The sequence below is a fragment of the Molothrus aeneus genome, chromosome 2 (genome assembly GCF_037042795.1).
Source record: "Molothrus aeneus isolate 106 chromosome 2, BPBGC_Maene_1.0, whole genome shotgun sequence".
Lineage (NCBI taxonomy): Eukaryota > Metazoa > Chordata > Aves > Passeriformes > Icteridae > Molothrus > Molothrus aeneus.
The window spans coordinates 9,543,463-9,555,674 of NC_089647.1; the positions used below are offsets into that span (position 1 = coordinate 9,543,463).

Consider the following 12,212-nt stretch of genomic DNA (forward strand, 5'->3'; position numbering starts at 1 on the left):
TTGCCCCTCCTTGAATTTCAGCTAAGCATGGCTTTCATTGCACCTTTAAAACAGTTCTCACCCTTAATGGAACCAGGGCCCTCTGAGAAATTAGAAAACGTTGTATCCTAGTGAAGGGGCAAGTCAGGAAGAGTTCAGCAGAAATTGCTCAGTCTCATTTCGTAAGCAGAGATAATTTACTGCTTTCAATGTTAATAAAACGTGCCCCATTTTAACATTTGGAACTGAATATTTTTCTCTTCTGTAATAAGCCAGGAGAAAAATATGATTAATACATACAAGAATTGGTCTCTGAATAGTCTGAGGTGAGTGGGCTGTATGCATCTGGCACTCGAAATGACACAGAGGTAACTTTTATTGTTCTCCATTTTGGGATACACAGGTAGATCCCAGAGGAAGGAGGGAATTAATTGGAAGTTAATTCCTTTTCTAACACACACACACACAAAGAGTGACTATTTAGGTCTTGCTCTTGAAGCATAAAATAAAAGTGACAGTAGGCAGCTGGCAACAAATGCAGCTCTGGCAAGAACCCGTAGTCTTCTGAGGTGACACACCCAACAGACAACAAAAAATTCAATCCCCAAATATTTCTGAAAAATACAAAGCTTCTGATTCACAATAATCGGATTGGCAGAAATGGAATTTATACAACTTCAATATCAAGTGGAAGAAGTAACTTATGCAATACGGAGCACAGAATTGGTATGATGAAGATCATGGGCTGCTGACTATTGGCAGTACAACACTTTGGAAAGCCAAGAAAGTCAATATCAAGGGAATGTCAGGGAAAGAACCGGAAAAAAGTCTTTAAAAAATCATGTTTTTTAGGAAAGCAGTTTCATGTGTTTCTGTGATCCCCATGATACACAGGAAGAAAAAGTACTTCTAGACAATGCTATGTCCACATTTGTATAAATGGTAAATAGATAAAAACTAATTTCTGCTGCTATTCTTACACACAAAATAAATACTATTTTTATTGGCTTCGTTCTACATGTAATTACAGAACTTCAGTGCAAATCCCTTAGTCGAAAATCCCCAGAAAAATCAGCAGATCCAACCACATAATGGCTTTATATTCCTGATTCTTAACTCCTGGCAGCAATATTAAGGAAAGCATTTTCCTTGAACATTTCACACTGCTGTATGAACCTGACAAACACAGTTTCTTGCAGTGATACACAGCAAATTACATTAACTTTCTCTGAATCATCCCAGCAACTGTGTAAGGCTCCAATCAGCCTCAGAATATGAGGCTAAGAGGTGATTTGATTTTATCACATTCCTTTACCCAAGGCTGCACTGCAAAACTGGCTTGAACAGAAGACAAAATTGATGCTACAGGCTTTGCTTAATCTTGCTCTGTATGTCAGCACATACCTGAATCTTGAATAGGTATATCTCACACTTTCCATCTAAAGCATTTTGTATTTTGGAGGGAAAAAAAAAAAGGTTGGAGAAAAAAGAAAGAGGGAAAAAAATAAAGCAGTGACAGAAAAGCAAAGATAAGAGAAAAATGCATGAAATATAAATTAAAGTGAGAAAATAACTCTGAGAGGAAGAGGGGGAAGACTAACTTTAGGGAAAAAAAAAAAGAATAAAAGCAGAGAGAAAAACAAGGTAAAGAGCAAAGAGCCAGGCAGCCATTCCTGTGATTCAGTATTTTAATGCAATCTAACAACAATGAAATAAGGCACAGACGTTAATCTGATCAGCCCAATCACCCCAGAACATCTAAATATCACCCCAAGAGGGAGCAGGGAAGAGGAGGGCAGAGCACGAGCTGGTGAGCTTGGCTGTCCTCCTGGAGAGGCACAGGAAGAAGGAAGAACCATCAGCTGGAATCTGAGTTCACACGTACTAGCACCGTAAATGGAAAAGTTGCAGCACATCTTGGTGCACTCACAACACCTAATGGTACAACCATCTGTGAAAACAGAAAAATGATTGAGAGCTGCAGAATATTCCTCAGCCAATTATCCACAATTGCTGGGTACTTCCAAATAACTATTAGTGTGCTTCAGCAGACCCTCTCCCTACACAGGCAAAAGGCTTTTGTTCCCCTGAGAAGCCAGCCAACATCAGGGCCCTTTTTGCAGGGCACAAACACTAGTGTTTTGAAAATTCAACACAATCAGCACCATGTTGCCACCAGGCTCCTCTTCCTCATTCTTTTTGGGATGTTCTTGCTTTGCTTTATTCCAATTTTGGTGCTTGCATGGGTGCTTCTCTATATTTTTGGGTGTTACCTCACATTCTTTACTGTGAGGGTGGCGAGGCCCAAAGAAATTCTGGATGCTCCATCCCTGAAAATGTTCAAGGCTAGCCTGGGTGGATCTCTGAGCAACCTGGTCTAGGAAAGGTGTCCCTGCCCATGGGGTACTGGGTGATCTTTAAGACCCTTCCAGGCCAAACTTTTCTCCTATTTTACGACTAAACAAGAGGTGCCAAAGGGGAAGATGGCCCCCTAGCCCTGGGACTGCAGCACAGATGCACCCCAGGGGCTGCTCCCCCCACCAAGCCTGACAGCAGCACAAACACCCTCACGTTTCAAAGCCAAAGCCTTGCAAGGGCAAAAAGCTTCCAGATGGCCGAGCCCCACTGTGTGGAAAGGCACTGAGGGATGAGAGAGCTGCAAAGAGCAGCTAAAGCGTGCACACAGCCTGCAACGGCGCTGCGGACAAAAGGTAATTAAAGTTTGATCGGCCTCTTTGTGGCTCAAACAAGCTGATGATGCTCAAACAAGAGAGATGGCTGCGAGCAGTCACGGCAGCCTTGAAGGCAAGCAAAGCCCCCCACGGCCATTTCCAGGTAGCCAGGAGTGTAACCAGGGAAAGGGAGCACATCCAGCAAGGGGATAAACGCACGGAGCACGCACCTGCCAGAGCGAGGGATGAGGGGAAAGAGGCAAAAAGGAGCCCCTGCTCCCAAGGCAGCTGCTAAACAGCACCTGCCAGTTCAGGCCCAAATCCAGGCCTCGGTCAAACTGAGGCTCATAAACTCAGGGAATTACATGGAAACTGAATTAATTTCCTCAGCTGAGGTTCCAGCAATTTGTTTAAAGGAAGTGGAGATAAAGGCACGATGTTTATGGGGTAGGAGGGAAGGTGGTGGGGTCAAAATTATTCTAGGCTGGATATCCATGCCTTAATCCTTCTTTCCAGCTTTTAGGCCCTTAGAAAGAAAACATTTTTATAGGATTTACATTTACATGATGATTACAAATAACCATCTGTCTGCTTCCACTTTTTCAATCTGGTCCACGTCCCACGAGCCCCCAGCCTGTGGTCAGAGCAGCTAAGCTGGAAGGAAGAAGTGGATGCCCGTCAGGAGGCTTTGGGATAATTGCATTCTTCTCCCACCAGCGCTTGTCTCTCTACCTCCTCCCGCTCTGTGTGCATGGCGAACATCTGAAATTACCGGGGACAGGAGGGAGGGAAAGAGTATCTTTGTTGCCCTTTTCAATGAATTATAATGTCTTAAAACACAGCTACATCTGTTGTGCTGACTAGAGGGTATAAAGAGATATTGAGTAAATATTAATGCGCTTCTGTAACTTGGGTCCTGGCAGCTCATCTTCCCCCTCCTGTCCTGTTTTGTGCTTATCTCAGAATAATATTATTCTCCTATAAAGATTTTACACAGCCACATCAGTGATGGTTTGGTCACCTGCCACACCACAGGTAGGTCTCCCCTGATCCAAGGCACTTCCCCACAGGCATTTTCCTAAATCCTCATCTCTCCGCCACTGCTTTGGCACTTCCCCCCTCTGATACATACTGATATGAACAATTGACATGAGTTATTAAGTCAAATAACTGCCCAGATGTCATGCAGTGGGCAGATTAAAGGATTATTATACTTTAGGTAGCATATGGTGCAGGGAGGTATTTTAGATCTTGACTAATGTGTATGATCTGCTGAAATGGTCCCTGAGCAAGCCAGCACTACCTGCTGAAACAGGATGAAAGAAAAAAAAAAAAAAACAAGGGGTCACAGACAACTTCCCTTGTGAAGAATAATAACACACTTTGTTTGAAGATGCTGCTGCCCAACCTCTTTGTTTCACCAACTGTCTCTGCCTCATTTTGTAAGAAAAAATGTAACAAAAACCACCCAACCTTGGCAATAGTCATAGGCAAGACTCTCAGGGAGTTCTTGAGCTCCCTCTGCATGTGCAGAGGAAAAAGCTGCAGCCAGGAAAAAGCTGCTACTTTTAAAAAAATATATTATAAGAAGCTATAAAATTTTTCCTCCCGTTTTTCCCATCCTTTGCGTATCTCCTCATACTGATACTGCCTAGCAGACACAAATGTTAGCTAATATACCATGACTCAAATATGTTCAGTAAAATGAAGCCCCATGTCCATGAGAATAATTTTCAGAGTGTTAGGATATTTTCAAAGTATATAGCAGCTATATAGCAGCTTCAACAGTGTTTGATTAGTAAGGTTCCTAGAAATCAAAGTAACAGTTAGCACAGAGATACCTGCATCACGAAACAAAACAAGAATCTTTTTCCTTGCCAATTCAGCAATTATCTTTGGCTTCATCCCTTTTTCTCATTCATATTTCATGTGCTTAACCAGTACTTACAGATCAGGGTAGCATTGCAGGCCTCAGTAAAGACAAAAATGTGGAGAAAACCCTGATATATCCTCTACAACTTTTAACTGTTCACATACACAGTTATGGACATAGAGAAAATTATGATGAACATTAATGTCTAAATGCAAAAGCTTTGCTTCTAAAGACAGAATATATTAAACCAGGTGAACAGAGAATTACAGTGTTGAGGTGGGTGAAGCAACAGTGACATTCCAAATAAGGAGACATTCCAAATGGAGTCAGTGGGAGATAGCTGGCTTTTTGCCTCTCCTCTGAATTGTAGTCTGAGATGTACCCCAACTAGGTGTACCTGTATAAAGGTCAGGAAAGAAGACCAACTTTTTCCTTTCTTATTTACAGCACACACTGGCAGGAGTCAGACTTTGAAATCTTTCTAGCCCAGTTAAGGGCACTGCTGACCTATTTTCCCTTTTTACACAGGTATACAAGTGATAGTTACTGCAGACTTTAGTTTATGATTTCTTTCTGATTTTTTAAAGGCTGCTATTTGGCTGAATTAAGCATATGCAATACAGGCTGAGTATACCTACTGCAAAATTGTATAATCTCCTTGCCTTTCTTGTGATTCACTATGATCACTTGAATGCAATCTGGCACCTCTGTAATTTTTTTTTTCTGAAAGACTTTATATGACTACTAGATAGCATGAAGAAAGGAGAATTTTCTAATTTAGAACATTACGTATTTATGTTTAAGCCTCCTGATTGAAAACAAAGTTCTATCACCTGTCTTCCTTGCAATGAATCCCCGATAACCTTCTCCCTTTTTTAAACTCCCACCTCCTTCCACCAGCAAATTCTGAATGCTGCAGTTAACAGTCAGCAATCTCATTACCCATCTGCTATAAATCTTCAAAAGCATCACTGTGTTTTGACAGTCAAGAAAGGCAAAGGGAAGCAATAAGCATAACCAAGTATTCTTTATGAATGCAAATATCCTGAAGACCACATTGAAGTAATTTCAGAAATCTAAAGCTATACAACGTAATACGGTGAAAAATTTTCTCTAGGATACAGAACAGATTTCTTTTTTCTTATTCTTAAAGCATAATCAGTCTTGATGAATGCACTGCACAGATTGCTAATGTGAACAAGAGGCACATTACTAAGAGTTTTATTTCACTGAAACTGAAAACCCAACTACTTGCTTAAAGTTCAGAGACTTTCTAGAAGAACTGCCACCATAATTATAGACAAGAAACTTTTAAAAAGTGCATGGTCTGCTGTAAGTCTTAAAATTTAACAAGGATCAGACATTAAGCAGTTTAACTCAGATCTGAAGACAGCTTTTACATGATCTTCACTTTTAATGGACTACATATTCAGAAAATCATGGGCATTACATAAGTAAATAAATGACTTATTTATTTTTTTACCAACTAATGTGGGTATCAGATGTGGAAGCGAACACAACTTAAGGAAACACCACATGAAAATTGAACTGACACTTTTTCTGTCACTTTTATGCCAGAATGTCTTCTTTACAGCAGGAATATGGAACAAGTTTCACCAAAAGCACTAGAGACTTCAAATCCCATCAATGATGCTTCCCTCCCAACAACACCGTAGGGAGGATTGTGTTTAGAAAAAGCAGAAGTCCTCCACAATGTCCTAGACTACTGTTATAAAAGTATAGTTTGGACTTTGCCTGTTTGCCTTTGGTTGCCAACCAACCAAAAAAAAAAAAGAAACTTAAAACAATTATAAATATGTAAAAATTTTCAAAAGCAATGTCATACAAAAAACCTCAGATGTTACTGATACACAAACAAAACTCTGGTGGGAGCTTTTCACCATGTGATTGAGAAGAGCGCACAAGAAAATGCACTGTACATTTTGAGTCTGTGTGTACAGCAGAAAAATTCCCCAGAAAGGGCAGATTTAATTAGTGAGGTTCAAAAAGTACAGTATATTAACATGCAGGTTTGCTGGTGTGAGTACAAAAGTTGCACTGCCAGGTACTTGTAGCACATCATTAGCTCAACCTAATGAAAGCTACCTAGAGTTTGAGACAACACTGACCAATTGCATTTTTTCCCTTTCCAAACTGAAGTTGGTTCTCCTACAACCACTTTAACTCCATCAGTCCCCTGAGCTTCCAGTTCCAGCCCAGCCAAAACACCTAAAATGTACGTGTGCCCTCAGTAAAACAAAGGAATAAGAGCAGCTGAGAATCATGAAAATGAATACAAATGAATGAATATTTCTTGTATGAGAAATATAGAATGTTACATGCTTCATTTAGCCAATATAATACAGACTGCAATCTCAGAGCTCCACTGAAGTGTGAATAGCCTCTAATAAACTTCTTGTGTACACATGCACAACACATACACAACAGCTGGGATGCTTTCCTGTCTTGGCAGGGGGCACTGCCACATTACTGCTATACTTCAGACACATTAGGCAAAGCATCAAACAAAACGGGCCGTTGCCCAACATAGGAATCCTCTTCCATCCATCCTCCATTTCCCATTGCCCAACCATGGTCTCTATCTGTTAATTATAAGCTAAAACTCATCTATTCGATTTTTTGTGAACAGGATTTTTTTATTTCTTTTGTGCTGCTCCCTTCAGAAGTCAGGATTGGAAATGAGATATTTGAGCAGATATAGCAAGGCATGTGTTCCTCAATAAGCTTTTTTAACTCCATCACGAGGGGCCCATGCAGCCACACTTCATCAGACGTGGAGCGTGAGATGCGCCCACAGCTGGTACACAACACCAGTGGGAGCTGCCTGCTGCTCCTCAAAGACTTCCCTGCCCATCCTGCAAACCATCCCCATGTCAGTTTTGGGGTGCTTGCCAGATGCCATTTCAACAGGCTCCATAAGGCTGGCTGGCCTCATGTGCTCTGTCCCACAAACAGGCATGTCATGGCACACAGGCTCAGCAGCAGCATCTCCTTCTGGACCTGACCTTCAGTCATCAACCTTCTGAAAGGCTCAATGGTTTCCACTTTTTGTAGAATTTTTCCCAGCAAATACTGAATGGAAACTGGAAAAGCATAAAGTGTGCTCATGTGGCTGTTACTGAGGCATGCCCAGTCAGCATGTCCAGGCACCCCCTCTGAAAGAATTTACAACAGAGCCCCACCTCCTGAAACTCCTCTATCACTTATGTTTGCATATTATTTTAATTCAATATTATTTTCATAATATTCATTAAATTAAAGTACTAGGGATGCATGGCCTAGGGAAGCTGTTCTTTAGACTATCTAGTCTGTCATCTCTTAACACAATAAAAACTTTTTCTTTTTCCTATGTTAAGGTCATTTTTGAAGCTTTGCCATTGGATTCTTCCTTCAAAAAAGGAATTTCAAGTTATTTGAAATCTAAGAATGGACAAAAAAAGTTAGAGAACATGTTTTCTGTATTATCTTGACAAATGCTAAAGAATTTATGTCACTTGTTATTGTATCATTCTGCATAATAAATTTAAGTTTCCAGAGCTCTAACAACAGAAGGAAAACCATGATATGTAGAACCTATATTAAAGTGGTCTTAGGATGAAGTAATTTCAGTTCTGTCAGCACAGTACCAACTAGAAATAATCCACAAAAATCTAGATAAAACAGTAGTTTTCTGTGGTCTAAACATGAAAAGAAAGCCTCAGTTTTGAGATTTTCATTCAAAACAAAGAAGAAACTAGTGCAATTTACCAGTAACCTTTTGCAGTTTTGATCTATTCAAATAGCACAAGGAATTATTCAATACAATATGAAATATAACTCAACTCTCACATTTATTTTCAAAAGTAAAAAAAAAGAACGTAAGAGTTCACATTTCCCTCATTATTATTCACTACATCATGCGAGAGGAAAGAAAAGAAAAAAAAAATAAAGAAGCAAGAGCAAAGACCAACTGTAATAGCCTGAAGCAACAATTTTGAAAGGGGAGCTTAAGCACCCAGAGAGAGACCAGAACCTGGATGTCCAGCTCCAGCCTCCAGCCACACTGTGCTGTGCCTGAGACTCCAAATGACCTTCAGGTGAGGGCTTAGACTCAGGCACACTCTTGAAAATACAGTAGCATAATAGTGGGGATTGCAGAAAATGTGAAACATTTTTTTTTCCTTTTTTTTAAACTAATATCACTGTCCTAAAGTGCTACTTCATGTACAACAAAATTTACACAATAAAAATAACAATGAGTACAAGAAACTAGAGTAATAAAATAAAGCCCCCACATGCCAAAGATCCTTATAAACCCTTGGTGCTGAATATTCCTCTGGCAGTTCAGTACAAGAGAAAATCAGGATAACCACAGATCTGCTGACTCCTTTAAAATAAGAGAAAACTGACAAAGAGCACAACACAGGTATGTACCCCACGATAGGAAAGCAGCAACCTGAGATGTGCCGGTGAAACAGTCTTTAAGTCACTCAACAGCTGGAACAGCCCTTCCTAGGAAGGGCTCACATTCCTCTGAAGGGTCTGAAAGACCTCTGTTAATCCCACTTTAGAACACAAAATCCATTTTACAATCTATCCTCTTCCTCTTACCTCCCTTCCAACTGCAAGTGTAACAAAGACTCTGTTCCAGCTCAGGCGATATTCCACAACTAAATGTTAAACAGGTTTAACATTTAAAACAGGTTTCTGTTTAAAATGTTAAACAGAAACCTCCCAGCACGTTTAAGTCACTCGTTTCCCTCCTTAGCATGGATTTTAACTAGACACACAGTACCTGGGTCTGTAGTTTCCACAAACCAGTTAACCTGTGTACATTTATAGAGAAACTGTCATTCTTTGATTGCATTGGAAAGCAAGAGGCTATACCAGCTAGATAAAATATTCAAGCACCATATGATAGGCAAAGCACAATATTGAAAGAGGCAGATTAGATTATTAGAGTCGACAGGATTGGATGGAGGGAATTTTTAGCCTCCACCACAGTATTCACCTGGGATAGACTTTAGGCCAAATACTACAAACATTTCCTTCCATGCCAATTAGGAAAGGGAAAAAAAAAGCAACAACTCCTGTTGCTGAGGATCTTTAACCCAGATCACTCTACTGACCCAGTTCACAGCCCAGATTCATAAACAACTGAGAGAATGACAAGCTATTACCATAGAGGAAATAAGTGGCCAGGAGAGAATAGTACTACTTAAAGCAGATTTTCCAGCAAGGAAAATATGTTGTTAAACTATGCAGTATGCTTCCCCATTTTTAGACTAAGGAATTTAGAAAAAGGAAGATATAAAATGCAATAGCTCATATAACCAGTGAATGCTGTGGGATTTCTCTGAGATCAGGAGAACTGGAAACATTCTGTAGTTCACTTGTGCAGCTTCAATTAAGGCAAATTGAATTAAACTCTCCCTTGAGGAGGACCTCTGTAGCTCTGCTCCTCCTTTTTCTGAACAATTCCAGATGTAGGTGTAGAACATTTTCACTTCCTCTGTGAAGAATTCCACATGCCTGGCTGTGCTCACATTCATACAAAGAGGTGAGATTTTGGGGGAGAAGACACGGGGCACTAAACAACGATCAGTCAATAGCTGGTACATGTCTGATTTTACAACTTAATTCTGTTCACAGGGGCTTCCTTCCTTCCTTAGGAACAGACAGGTCTGCTGGAAACAACTCAGAAGAGACGGAAACATTTCTGCTGCTGAAGAAATGGAAGTTTAGTACTGTGTGACTCATTTTCACACAGCCAGTGGCACTTGGTTTTCTTTCATATCCAGAATTTATTACCTGGCTTAATAGCTTTTCTTTGCTCTTCCTTTCACCTATTCAATCCAAGTTACTAATCAGGCTTCCTTTTCAAATGCCAGCAGTACCCTGACTTCTGTTGCAAGGAATCATCCTTTTAGTGAGGGTCTGCAGGTTCACCTTAACATTTTGAAGCTCAGAGACCAGAACTGCCAATCTTGGGACACACGTTTGGGTCTGGCTCAAGCAGGAGTGACAGAACTCCTCCAAGTCGAATTGCTGGCCACAGTTCGTGGCTTTTCTCCTTCAAGGAGACATCTGGCTAGAATGTTCTTTCCCCCTCAAGAGCAGGGTTTAGGAGATCAGCTCCATTTTACTGAAACTCACCAAAGTTTTCAACACCTCACTCCACTAAAAGGTTGTGACATCAATGAAATAATTTATTTATTTTTAAACAGAAGATCACAGAGCTATCCTATGAACAAAAGACTATACTAAATCAGCAAAACTAATAATGAGCTTAAGATTGTAAGATTTTTTTTTTCTGTTTTTTTCTAATCAAACATCTAGGGGCACTGAGTTTCAACCTCCCTCCTTTGTCAAATGGCTAAATAGATATGGCAGCTTTGGCAAAGCAGTAAATTCAATGTTATCTGAAATTACTGAACATGAGCACTTTAAATCCACATCATGCAGGATCTCAACAACACCTGAATATATATTTGAATTTAAATGCAGGCAGTGTAGAGCTGTTATGTGGGAATTTACCTGTGATTTCTGAGCATCCAGGAGCCTGGACTGCAGCCATTCATCACTGTTACAGTGGGCATGTCAGGAGGGCTGGTAGCTTGGATTCAAATCCCTACCAGTCCTTTTTAAAATAATAAATCCCAGACATTTATTCAGAACCTGCCTTCAGATCCTACTGGCAATGGTAAATCCATTAAACTTTGCTTTCACTGTTCACGATGTTTATAAAAATAGAAGGTGGAATTACAAACCAGCAATTCAAAGCTTGGTATTTTTTCTCCTCAGATGTAATAATGAACTGGATAAGAACAAAGTTGACCCAGGGATTTCAATACAGAAACTTTCATTGGAAGCCTGAGCAGTAGTGTGCAAACCCATGTTTTTATGTCAATATAATAATGGCATTTCTACGCCTATTAATAAGTATAGATCTACTGCCGAATTCATGGTTGAAGTGATATCATAAAATGAGTTATATTTCTTCTTAAACTATATAATTAACTCTTAATGAACCCTTTCCTTTTCCCAGTAAATTTAATTTTGTCTAATCCTTAGGTTTATGGTAATGTTGAGCTCATTAAAATGTTACTTAAAACTCATTAAAATGCACACTGAGAGGTAACAGCTTCATTGCAGTAATATGTTGTAAAAGAAAAAAAGAATGCTTTATTATCATTTAATTGTTTCCAAAACGGAATACATTTGCATAGTGATGAGGTTCACAGGATATTTTCAGTAGTGCTCAATAATTAAGCAGCTCAATAATTAAAAATGCATTTTCTAAAAATAATTTTATGTTCCTGCTTGCTCCCTGTTGTTTTTTGCAACTGGGAGAAGTGTTCATGGTGATACAGTTTACAGAACTGAGAAACAGTGATACCTGAATTGACATTAAAAAAAAGATAACAGTTAAAGCCCTTGGTAAATTCCTGTTCCAAAACAATAAGGTAAAATTGCCACCAATATATATTACAATTCAGACTTCCTAAGTCATTTTATATCCCTCCAATCACTTTTTCAACACCAGGGACAACCAGGAATTATGCAGGGGCCTTTCAGTTGCAAAGCCTTACTCTCATTTTCATAATTTATTGCTACTATAGGTTTGCACATGATAGAATCCCCAAGCAGAGGTTGGCTGGGCCCTGGACTTGGCCAGGACTTGGCTT

At 39.8% G+C, this 12,212-nt stretch overlaps 1 protein-coding gene across 1 annotated transcript in view; it reads right to left on the minus strand.

Annotated features, from left to right (window-relative positions):
- The window catches only part of ROBO2 (roundabout guidance receptor 2), a 439,359-nt gene that overhangs the window by 148,246 nt on the left and 278,901 nt on the right, over window positions 1-12,212 (minus strand). The gene's annotated exons all lie outside the window — the stretch shown is intronic.